This window comes from Anabrus simplex, chromosome 1 (genome assembly GCF_040414725.1).
Source record: "Anabrus simplex isolate iqAnaSimp1 chromosome 1, ASM4041472v1, whole genome shotgun sequence".
NCBI classification, from domain to species: domain Eukaryota; kingdom Metazoa; phylum Arthropoda; class Insecta; order Orthoptera; family Tettigoniidae; genus Anabrus; species Anabrus simplex.
The window spans coordinates 24,358,013-24,370,653 of NC_090265.1; positions in this window are offsets into that span (position 1 = coordinate 24,358,013).

The window sequence follows — 12,641 nt, forward strand, 5'->3', positions numbered from 1 at the left end:
AATGAGACCAAATAAGGATTTGTAATGCAAGACAACCTCTCACAGCGTCAATTAAGAAGAGACGACTATTATTTTACGGTCATCTCATGAGGATGACTGATGATCGACTAACAAAAAGAATATTGAATTTTGTTCAATCTATGGCAACAAGGCCTAGACGGTTCCAGGAATGCGAAAAAGATCTGAGGGAGATTGGTATTTCAGACCAAGAAATTCATGACAGGAACGCATTCAGAAGATTGGTGAACAACTATCAAGGTTTCAAAATGGCATCAACTTCCAGAAGACCATTTCAGCTCTACTTGAATCGTCGTGCGGTACACTACCTTGTTTGTGCGCGGCAGTGGTAATCAATTGTGTTCGCTTATGTATAGTGAAGCAGTGGTGAGCTATGGAGACCGACAGTGGAGGAACGTTGGCATTGTCCGGGTCTGAATTACGAGTGGAACGTGAGATTGCCATACCCATGGATAAGGAATCCACGACTGATTCAACTAGTAATACGAGACAAATTCAAGGCTCTTAGTCAACCGAGACTGATTCACAGCGTCGTAATACGGAAGTGTCAGAACGTCCTAAAACAAAACAACTTAACAAACAATCCGAGGTGTCACAAGTAGTTTCCCCCCCGAAATATTATAATCGCTTTCACCATGGACCATATGTTGTATTCGTGGAATCCAGTAACGATCAAAACATAGGTAGTTTACACCCTATGGCAATTGGTCGTCGATTCTATGAAACTAAGTTAAACGTCAAATCTATCCAACGTAAGGGACGAAATAGACTTCAAGTCACTTTCCATACGGCTTCTCAAGCCAATGCCTTTTTGAGCAGCCCTATTCTTGAAACCCTAAAAATTAAAGCCTATATTCCATCTTCGCAAGTGTTGTGAGTAGGGATAATTCGTGGAGTTGAAAAAGGTCTATCTAATGAAGAAATTCTACAGTACTTGGAATCTGAAGTACCAGTTAAAAGCGTTCAACGACTTAATCGTCGCGCAATTCAAGATGGAGAAACCCAATACCTCCCCACGGGTTCTATTAAAATAGTTTTCAGGGCACAAACGCTTCCATCCCATATTGCCTTATATAAGGTTTATAAGGAAGTTGAACCCTATATTTTTTCACCTAACCGCTGTCGCAAATGCCAGCGCTATGGACATATAATACGACAATGTCAGGCCAAAAATGCACGTTGTGGAAAATGTTCTCAGCAGCACGAAACCCAGGCCTGTACTGAGCAATTCACGCAATGTGTCTATTGTAAGAAAAATCATGATACGGGTTCCTAATCTGTCCTGAACACAAGTATCAGGTTCAAATTAAACGGTTAATGAGCACCGAATATCTGTCTTTTCCAGAAGCTAAAGCTCGAACCGCCCTTCCACTTTATCATTCTGAGCAACAGGAAAATCAATTCCCTCCTTTGCCATCGAATCCTCCATCTAACCCTCGTAAACGAAAGTTTACTCAGGTCATCATGCAATCTCCCCCTCCTACACCTGAGCCCGGCTTTGATAAGCAGGGATATTTGGCCATACTGCGAAATGAGCATTTGGTTCCAGTAAATTCTATCCCATCAACAAGTGCTATGTAGCAACCTACGCAATTACCATACCCACCAAGTTCGTCACAATCTAATGGGCAGCCACTTTCTGTAGCCCCACAAGACATAAACTATACTCCTACGAAGGAACGACTTCATCAGGAAATCCAGCAATCGCTGGTAATGTTACTCCAAACTATGAGCCATGAGCCACAGATATACCATGTACTATATAAACTAAAGGACCATATAATGAACATTCTCGTATGATTCAATTATTACAATGGAACTGTCGAAGTGCCACCTCTAAACGGCATGAATTACAAATTCTAATAAATGAAACGCAAGCTAATATTATTTTCTTACAAGAAACGTGATTTCAACCACAATTTTCTTTCAGATTAAGAGGTTATCAAGTATTCCGATACGATGGTAATGGTTTCGATGGAGTAGCCACATGCGTACAAGATTCACTACACTTCACACAACTATCTTTAAAATATATTATTCCACACACGTATGCAGTAGGGATCCTACACCATAATACTTGTTTTATAAACATTTATTGCCCCCCTCACATTTACGTTACCGGTACTCAAAATCAATGGACGCAATTTGCACAATTCCAACACCTTTTCATTCTCGGTTATTTCAATTGCCACCACAACGAGTGGGGGTGTACAATGGACACGATAAAAGGCTCCAATTTACTTGTTACCTCAAATCATCAGAATCTGTTTATTTTAAATGATGGTCCCCCAACCCGTTTTAACTCCGCCTGGATTCCCACCCAGTGCCGTGGACCTTACATTATGCCGTACAAATATGGTTTCTATAACCACCTGGCACACATTATCCAACACCTATACCAGTGACCACTTCCCAATCGTTATAACATATGGTAATCGACCAATAACTTCCCAGTATACGGCACCTTCATTCACAAGTAATGTCCGATCCTTTAAAAATTTCAATATTTTAAATTATCAATCATATCTCAATCAAATTCTACAGCAGCAACACGAGTCACCTATTACCTTTTCAATATTACTCCCTTATTTAACTCAATATTTAAATATGTTTCATCCGTGTAGACCGCTTAAGGTAACGAACCCCCCACAGGAGTACGAAATAAAATGGTGGGATAAAGAATCCCACGATCTCATTCATAAGAGAAAACAATTATTTAAACAATATCGCCAATCAATGACCCAGCATCATTATTTCCAGTTACGAAATCATATAGCAAAAACAAAGGTTGTCTTTAATGCCAAAAAACGAAAAGCTTGGCAATCCTTTATTTCTACTCTAACTCCACAGCTACCAGCCACGAAATTCTGGAACGTTATCCGCATGATAACTAGAAAATTCCAATACCAAACTCATTTTTCATATCCGCGACAAGTTTTAGAAGACTTTCTATATACCCTCGCCCCAGTATCAGTAAATCCTCCCTTTCTACCTAACTCAATGGACAATTCTCGTCAATGCTTGCCCTTTAAAGCTATATATAGAACTAATAATGTCTTAGTAGTAAATACTAAACTGTGTATTTTCATTTGTGCGTACTTCCACCGGACTTCAACTCTCTCCAAATCATGGATGAAATAGGCACAGCCCTGAGCACAACAAACAGAAATGACGGCATCATCCTTGCGGGTGACTTCAACTGCAGAGTAGATGTTCCTTCGCAAAAATCAAGAGAAGTATTAGAATATTTGGAAGAGGAAGGACTATCCATGGTTAATAGAAGCCAAGACAAAACATACATGTCATAATGGAGCCAGCACCATAGACCTGATCTTTACAAACCTGGGTAAACTAAAACCAATAGGACAGAAAATTATCCTAAACCCAGTAAGGAAACATCAGATGGTAGAAACCATGCTTCTGATTATAGGCGATTATGATCGAGAGATTGAAACCCGTAGGATATCGAGGAAATTCCTCCAGCACGATGTATGTGAGACAGATAATCGGGCAATTGTGAAAATGGTGGTGGAAGGCAACCTGGAGGAAGCGGCCAACAAGCTAGAAAATTTACAAGGCACAGTCATTTCAGAGCCTACATTTAAAAGGAAAGCAAAGCCTTGGTTTAGGAGAAATTGCTACATGGCAAGAAAGACTGCACTGAAAGCGCTGCACGCAGCCCTTGAAGCCCCAAACACCGATCTACTGGAAGATTACACCAACAAGAGACGGACCTATAAGGCACTCGTAAAGCAGGAGAAAAAGCTATTTCAGGAGCAGCAAGAACAAAGATTGATAGAAAAAGCAGAGCAATGCCCGTATAAAGCTCTTAACCCAAGACGCCCAAAATATCCGCGAAAAATTCCTATTGAGGTTTGGGAGAATCATGTGGGCCACGTATTAAGTACAAGAAACACACGTCCTTGCAGTATTCTAACTCAAACACCCACGGGAGAAAAAGACCTAGACACTGAACGGTTTACATTCAAGGAAGTCGAAGATGCTATAATCAGCCCCAAGAATAATAAGGCTTGCGGTCCGGATATCTACAATGAACACATCAAAATTGCTTTCCCGACACTAAAAGAAGCAATAACATATGTCTTGAACCAATGCCTTAGGCAAGGAACGATTCCAAGCAGCTGGAGAAAGTCCACAGTCAAAATGATATATAAAGGAAAGGGAAGCACTGAAGACCCAAACGCTTATAGAGGCGTCGCTCTCGAACGTACTATGCTAAAGATCCTAACAAAACCCCTATGTCAACGCCTTCTAGAGACGTCGATTCCAAACTACCAGAAGAACAATTCGGTTTTAGAAGAGGGAAGAACACGATTCAGGCCATCAAGTGTCTAATGGATGATATTGAAGCAGGTACAACTAGAGCGGGAGGCAAGCTGTATACCATTTTCGTCGACTTCTCCAAAGCCTTCGACTCTATCAGCCGAAAAATAATAATGGAGAAAGTAGACAGATTAATGAGAAGCAATGCAAGTCTCAAACGACTAATTCAGAACATACTGGCCTCAAACTGCATAGAAATTAGTGACGGAATAGCGAAGTCCAACCGAATTCAACAAACCACCGGTGTACTACAAGGTGATCCACTAAGCCCACTACTATTTATAATTGCTACGGCGGACATCACAGAAGTAATCCCTGAAGAAACAAGCATATATATGTATGCAGACGATATCGTGATTGCCTCTAGGTCCAGCGAGAAACTGCAAGACACACTTAACGCGCTGGCGAAATGGACAGAAGAGAATGAACTTCAGTTAAATGAGGAAAAGACAGTAACAATGACATTTAGGAAAGGAGGTAAAGCATCAGAGTTTCATATACACGGGAGACCTCTAAAGAATGTATCGAACTTCAAGTAGTTGGGGGTCACACTACAAACTAGAGGTAATGTTTTCTCTACCCACATCAATGACAGGACCAATGCAGCAATCAGAGCCATCAACGACATACAGAGTTTGGATAAGCTATCTATCAAAACAGCCCTGAAAATATTTGACCTCAAAGTGTCACCAGTGATCACCTATGGATTAGAAATTGTATGGCCGCATTTAAAAATGAAACAGTTCGAGTAATTAGAAAAAGTGAAAGCTACGTTTCTGAAAAAGACACTTTGTATCTCGAAGTATACGCCTTCAAGGCTTGTATATGAGTTAACCCGCGAACCTTTCTATGTAGAAGATGTCCGTTGTCACCTACCACTACCAACATACCTACAGTTCATAGAGAAATTACGAGCAAAGAAGAGACATATGGAGCGAATTTTACTCGACGGACGCAACGGTTTACAAAGACTGGCAAGCAGGATGATATGAGCTCAGACACATGATTACACGCTTTGCAATACACGGATTTCATTACAAGCTGTGTAAAACAAAGAAATTCCATCAACCAGACACGGACTGTGTACGTGAACGTTGTGGTAAGAGCTGTGAACGATATCATGCCACGAGCTGTACTTGTCGGCGCGAATCGATGATAGTCTTCTGCAGAGATGACTAATGTCGTGTATTAATGTAAATATCTGTTGGCCATTGGCTGCAATAAAATATTATTAATTCTCGTCAATTTACTTCATTATTAAACCCAATTACATATAATGAACTTCAATCTCATCACCAGGACCTGACGCAATTACTTATCTCATGCTAAAGGCCCTACCACCCCACGTCCAAATTTATTTACTACAATATTACAATGGTATTCGTGAGACGTTACAAGTACCAATAACATGGAACGATGTTTTCAGAACTCCTATTTTGAAACCCACAAAACGACCTACAGAACCTGAAAATTTTCGTGGCATTGTACCGGGATGATGTATACGAAACGAATGGCGTGGTTATTAGAACATCACTCGTTATTATCTAAGTATCAATTCGCTTTTAGACGTGGTCATAGTACACAGGAACCTATTAATATTGTTCCTACTCGACATTTTATTAGCAAAATGGCGGACACAATCTACCATTGCAGTCTTTTTGGATATTAAAGGCGCATATGATGCTGTGTTATTGCATATCCTCTGGGAGAAATTTATGGATTCCCCATCAGATTCCTTTCTATTTTAAATTACCATTTACCAACCGTCGGTTAACCATTAAACCAACTCAACACACAATTGAAAACCGATATATATCGCAGGGATCGTTACTAAGTGAAATTTTGTTTTCTCTTTACATGAAAGATCTAGAATCTATTGTGACACCGCATGCTCGAATTCTAGCCTTTGCGGATGACTATGTCATTTATTGTTCCCACCCAAACATTGACACTTGTACAACCACCCACCCAAACATTGACAATTGTACAACCACAATAACTCATGTTTTGAGTTTAGTTTTTCGATGGTTAACGACCCACGGCCTTTCTCTTACCTTTGATACAAGTCCTATTACTTTTGATACTCATAGCATCCCCTTTGTCCCACAACACATATTTAGGCGTATATATAGACCAAAGACCTACATGGCAACCCCAAATACAGTATTTAATTAGGAAATCTGATCGCTATATCACCATATTACGAACGGTAACGAAACGTACATGGGGTGCTGACCCCTTGTCAGCATTACAATGATATCGTGCAACCATCCGTTCCACACTTGATTATAGTGCACATATTATCGATTTAGCCTCTAAACACAGTTTATTAGCCTTGGATCGTTTACAATTTTCTGCATTACGTATCAGCATGGGTGCCCTCCGAACAACACCTACTAACGCTTCATTCGTGAAAACTACAGAAGAACCGCTGCACATTCGACGAATGACCGAACTTGTTCTTGTGGAGAACCATGCCCCCAATATGCACACTACCAGGCAATTTTAATGCAGAAATCTTTTGTCTTGCTGTCTCAACCTTCACCTATTAGGCCTCAGGGTCTCTGAACTTTGGAGCGTGGGTTGGCGACCACGGGGCCCTTAGCCGAGTCCTGACATTGCTTCCACTTACTTGTGTCAGGCTCCTCACTTTCATCTATCCTATCCGACCTCCCTTGGTCAACACTTGTTCTTTTCCGACCCCGACGTTATTAGGTTTGCGAGGGCTAGGGAGTCTTTCGTTTTCCCGCCCTTCGTGGCCTGTCTCCCTTTGGCCGATGCCTTCTTTTTTCGAAGTTTCGGACCCCTTCCATTTTCCTTTCTGATTAGTGTTATATAGAGGATGGTTGCCTAGTTGTACTTCCCCTTAAAACAATAATCACCACCACCACCACCTATTATCATTGCTATTTTAAACGAGTACCTTGATAACACTCATATCAAATTATAATTATGCTCTAGATTTTCAGTTGTTTTTTCCGACATGCTTGCGAAGTGGCATTTGTATACGTTCCTGGTGAGTGTACCTCACCCCAAGAGTTTTACTGTATGCTACTAAAGATCCATAGGATGTCTGTGTATTCGAACAGTCCATATAGTGTAATACTCTCATGGATCTATACATAAGACACAATAGTACCCTTTTCAGTTTACCTATCTAAGTGTATTTGTGTCTAAAACGGTAATTAATGATGTAAATGTGCATTGATGCGATATATTACGATGGACTTGTGACTCCCAAATACACTGGCCGGTAAAAAATGTGGATCACTTTGAAAATGTTGACTTTTCTGTTCGCCAACTCTTTATAAAAACTCTGGGGAGTTCCAAATCGTTTTTTGTTCGGTCCTTGATGAGTCAAGATGCCTCTAAGTAGAGAAAATGTTGCACGCGAAATCGCCTTAGTTGAAGACGGTCGCAGCCTTCGGTATGCGGCCCATGCTGTAGGGGCCACCTTGTGGAACGTTATCGTGAACGTGGAACATGCGAAAGGAGACCGGGATCTGGACGTCGACGAATTACGAACGCCAGGGATGAACGATTTCTTGTCCTCCAAGTCTTGAGAGATCGAAGGACGGCGGTTCAGGCGAGAAATCGTCTAGAGGCTACAAGAAATGTCCGTGTGGATGAGAGAACCGTAAGACGAAGGCTCCAGGGGGCTAACCTTGCTTCAAGAGGGCCCGCTACAGGGCCACTATTAACGGGGCAGAAACTGGACCATTCAGTACTGGAGCATGGTGCTTTTCACAGATGAGATTCGCTTCTGTCTAAGATCTCCAGATGGGCGAGAAAGAGTGTGGAGGCGGCCTGGAGAGCGATTCTCACCCGTAACTCTCTCCCAAAGGACACCATTTGGGGGAGGCTCTGTGATGGTGTGGGGTGGCACGAGGCCGACGAGAAAGACAGGCCGCGGCGCGCACGTCATACACTGAATGTCACGTGACTCGGCCGGTCTTACTGTAGAGAATGCATCCCCAAGCTCACGCGAGACTATCGTAGCGCGGTAAATAAAATACATTTCAGTGCTTTTTAACCTACTAAAAGAACACTACTGAACTACAGATCAAATAGAACATAGTCTCTCTTACGATACTTGGTTGAACAAAAACTAGAAATAAGATTCATGTAAGGAATATCTTACTGAATCCAGGGTGAAAGGTAGGCCTATTGTAAGCTAATTACAAGTCTTACATTTGTTCCACTCCATACCTGGCTTCAGCATATCTAATACTGAAATTATGTTCCCTTCCTGAAAGTTATCTTGGAACCACCCTATTCAATTAGAAATTAAATGAAACAGTGTCTCTTACTAGCCCTGGATAACAAAAAATAAAAAAATCACACTGCAGTAAAAAAAAAAATAGTCAGAAATCAAATATTGCTAATGAAACTAGTACATCCATGTAGGGAATATCTTATTGAATCCAGGGTGAAAGGTAGGCCTATTGTAAGCTATTTACAAGTCTTACGCCATGCCTGGCTTCAGCAACATATTTAATAATTAATTTATGCCCCCTTGCTGAAAATTATCTTGGAACCACCCTATTGAATTAGATAGTAAATGAAACATAGTGTCTCTTTCTAGCCTTGGATGACAAAAACTGAAAATCTTACTGCAGTAAAAAATAGTCATAGAAATCAAATATTGCTAATGAAACTGGTTAATGTACAATTAGGCCTATATTTACAATAACATTCATGTAGAGAATATCTTATTGAATCCAGGGTGAAAGATAGGCCTATGGTAAGCTATTTACAAGTCTTACATTTGTTCCACTCCATACCTGGCTTCAGCATATCTAATACTTAAATTATGTTCCCCTCCTGAAAGTTACCTTGGAACCACCCTATTCAATTAGAAATTAAATGAAACATAGTGTCTCTTACTAGCCCTGGATAACAAAAAATAAAAATCTTACTGCAGTAAAAAAAATAGTCATAGAAATCAAATATTGCTAATGAAACTGGTTAATGTACAATTAGGCCTATATTTACAATAACATTCATGTAGGGAATATGTTACTGAATCCAGGGTGAAAAGTAGGCCTATTGTAAGCTATTTACAAGTCTTACATTCGTTCCACACCATGCCTGGCGAACAATATGAAGGTGTATTTGGAAAAATAGTTGGCACAGCAGTTTCAGAATTATTCTTGGAAACTCACTCGGCTCTCCCTTAACTGTAACCCTGTCCACTCGAATTATGCACGACTCGTCAAAATGTTTTATGCATACTATTGGTTTTTCAGTTTAGGAAAATCTGTCGGAATGTAACGAAACCATAGCTTACGGCGGCTTTCATCCGTCGGTAAGGAAAAAGTCGATGTTTTTTCAGTTTCAGTGTCATAATTAGACCAACAGCCGAAGACACTAGAGCGATGAGGCATTTTCATATATCTGTAATTAAATAGGAAAAAAATGTATTACCTCTAAATCCTCAGCACTGGAGTTGTAACTTATCCAACTTGTGTATTGCAGCCCAATATTGCTGAATGAAGAACGTTGAGGTTATATACACATTATGGTAAATAAATACTTACTTACACTTCCGCACACACCACTATGAATGTAAGGAACTGTAGCACAACACCAACATATTCAAATAAACACAAAATCTCCGTTATTTCCTTCCACAATCCACAACAAACTAGCAATAACACCGCAAGAACACATGTAATAACCACCTTTGCTCTGTCATTCCTGGGACTGGTCTAGTCACGTGACTTTAGTGGACCGGTGCCTGTCTCACGTTGGCCTCGGGTGGCAGAAACTTTGAATCCCGTACCGAGCTTGTGATTCGAACTGAGGGCGCGATTGGCGACAGAATGGAACAGTATTCCTCAGGAAACAATTAGGAATCTAGTGCGCAGTGTACCACAATGCCTCCAGGTCATCACTGCCAGAGGCAGAAACATTAATGTCTCTAGTGGTTTGCTAAAACATTTTCTGACAGTGTAAATCAGTGAAAGTGTTGAAATTGGAGTTAACTTAAATACAGCAAAAGACCTGCAAATGAGTAAAAATTACACTAAAATGAAGTTGGGTTGCTACCACGCAGTCCATAGGGGCTCAACCCAACGTACTAAAAAAAATTGTTAACAATAAGAAACCACTTACTATGTATGTATGTTAAGTCTAAGAGTCAGTCAGTGATGCCTCTGGTGGGATTCTCAACCACTCTGCCATCAGCTGTCATAAATGGCCTAGGCATCACTGAAGAGGCATAATAGGGAAATGAGGAGCGAGGTAGTTTTCTGTTACTTTCGTCACCGAGCCAGAGTTGCTATTACATATCAGTCTGCCAAGCCGAGTGAAATGCATGCACCAACCGACCCTACGAGCAACATTTTCACACCATTCATAGCAGGGACTGGCTGTATAAGGATCGGCATTACTAGCATCACTCGTATCTCAGTCACTTTAATATTGTCAAAGCCAAGGATAAGACAAAGACAGATCTATGAAAGTAACAAAATTGCTCTAGCCTATACCAGAAGACATAGTGCACTGTAAACACTAGGTCCTGCCAGCAAAAGCAATTGTTGGCATATTTCAAAATAAGCAATTGTAGTCTATGGAAGCTAAATAAATGTTGGTCCGTACGCTTGCCACACATTAAAACTCTCAAATTTACATTTATGACATTTTATGCTTCCTGCCATTTACATGTAAAGCTGTTCGAGACTGAAAAAATCTAAATAAAAAGGCGTCGCAACTAACCTATAATGCTTGGTAACCACAAGATGGCGAAACCAGAGAGCATGTGCGTGCACACACTTTCCATACAACAAATTTACACAAACACAGTTAAACACTATGCCACACATCTATACAAAACTGGAACCAGGATACATCGAACTACATCACCACTGTTCCATGGTCAACCAACAATGTCCGCAGCCCCATGCATGTTGTTGAGCTCTGGCGTCGAGGTGCTAGCAAAGGGACACTAGTTGGTCAAGCACAATACCAATATAGTTGATCTGTTATTGGACATTACAAATTTTAACTATTTTGGCATTAACCCTCTACTGCATATTTTTGCCATTAGGCAACAACTTTTCACCTGTGTAAATGGATAAATATTAGAGAGAGAGAGAGGCAGTTTTACGGCACACCTTCAACTGTACAGTCAAACACACATCCTAGTAATGCCTTAGTTTTTTTTACATAAGACAAAACAGCCCTTCCACCCGGTCAACATCCACGCGAACCAACCACGGTTTATTTAACGTGGGTCCTCTCGATCATATTACCACAGGCTTCAGGAGAACTTCTGGCTCCACCTCAAAGACATTACTGACCTACGGTCGTGCAAGTATACTTTCGCCTTGCAATACGTACCCATGGCCAGTTGGCAGTAATGTTCGGTCTTTTGAATGTTAAAAGCTTAGCGTAAAATCGTATATATATTCCAATATGGCAATCCACATCACATAAGACTGTTAAGCAATTAGGCCCAGTTAAGAATTGCTGGTATATCTAAAACACTGAGCTTATGTTGAACATTAAAGCTTGAAATTTTGTTCACTAAACGGAAACGAAAAATAATTCATGCAGTAGAGGGTTAAAAACTTATTCACTTGGAACTAATATTTCAGGTTCCCTACGAGAATCAACATCTTTATCATACGGTGAAGCGTATGTGGTACAGTCTATGGGTTCCCGACTCCCAGCGATGGTTCTTGTAAACACCAGGTGTCCTCACATGCGGCAACATTCTCTCTGCAATATTGAACATCACCCTAGGCCCTGACGACCTCTGAAACATCTGTTGTGACAGCGTGTGGATACCCGTCATCGTTTGAAGTAACTACAGGATATACATTTGGGCACCTTTTCTATGCAGCATCACGGTAAGAACATTACTTATATACAGATTTCATCATTTTATTCTCAACTATAAGCATAGAAAGTTGAAGAGTATTGTGTGAATTGTTTTAGATGAAACGTATGTTTGGACTCTTCACGAGCCAGATCTCAATCGGAGAAACCATTAGAGGAATCAGATGTTGGGGACCTTTTAGGAGATGAAGATATCCAATGTAGTGATGTTGAGGATCCCAATTTTTCATTGTCAATTTCATCATCTTCAACCGTGTCCTCTGGAACTGACACAGATATACACGATAGCCAGTGAACAAGATAAAACACAATCGGTTAAATCAGACTGCAGTTGGTACGATATCGCCAGGAATAATTTAGGCCTCACTGTTTCTCCTGGGAAAGCAAAGGTTCAATTACAGCCAGAAGAGGGACAGCCCATTGATATACTCACA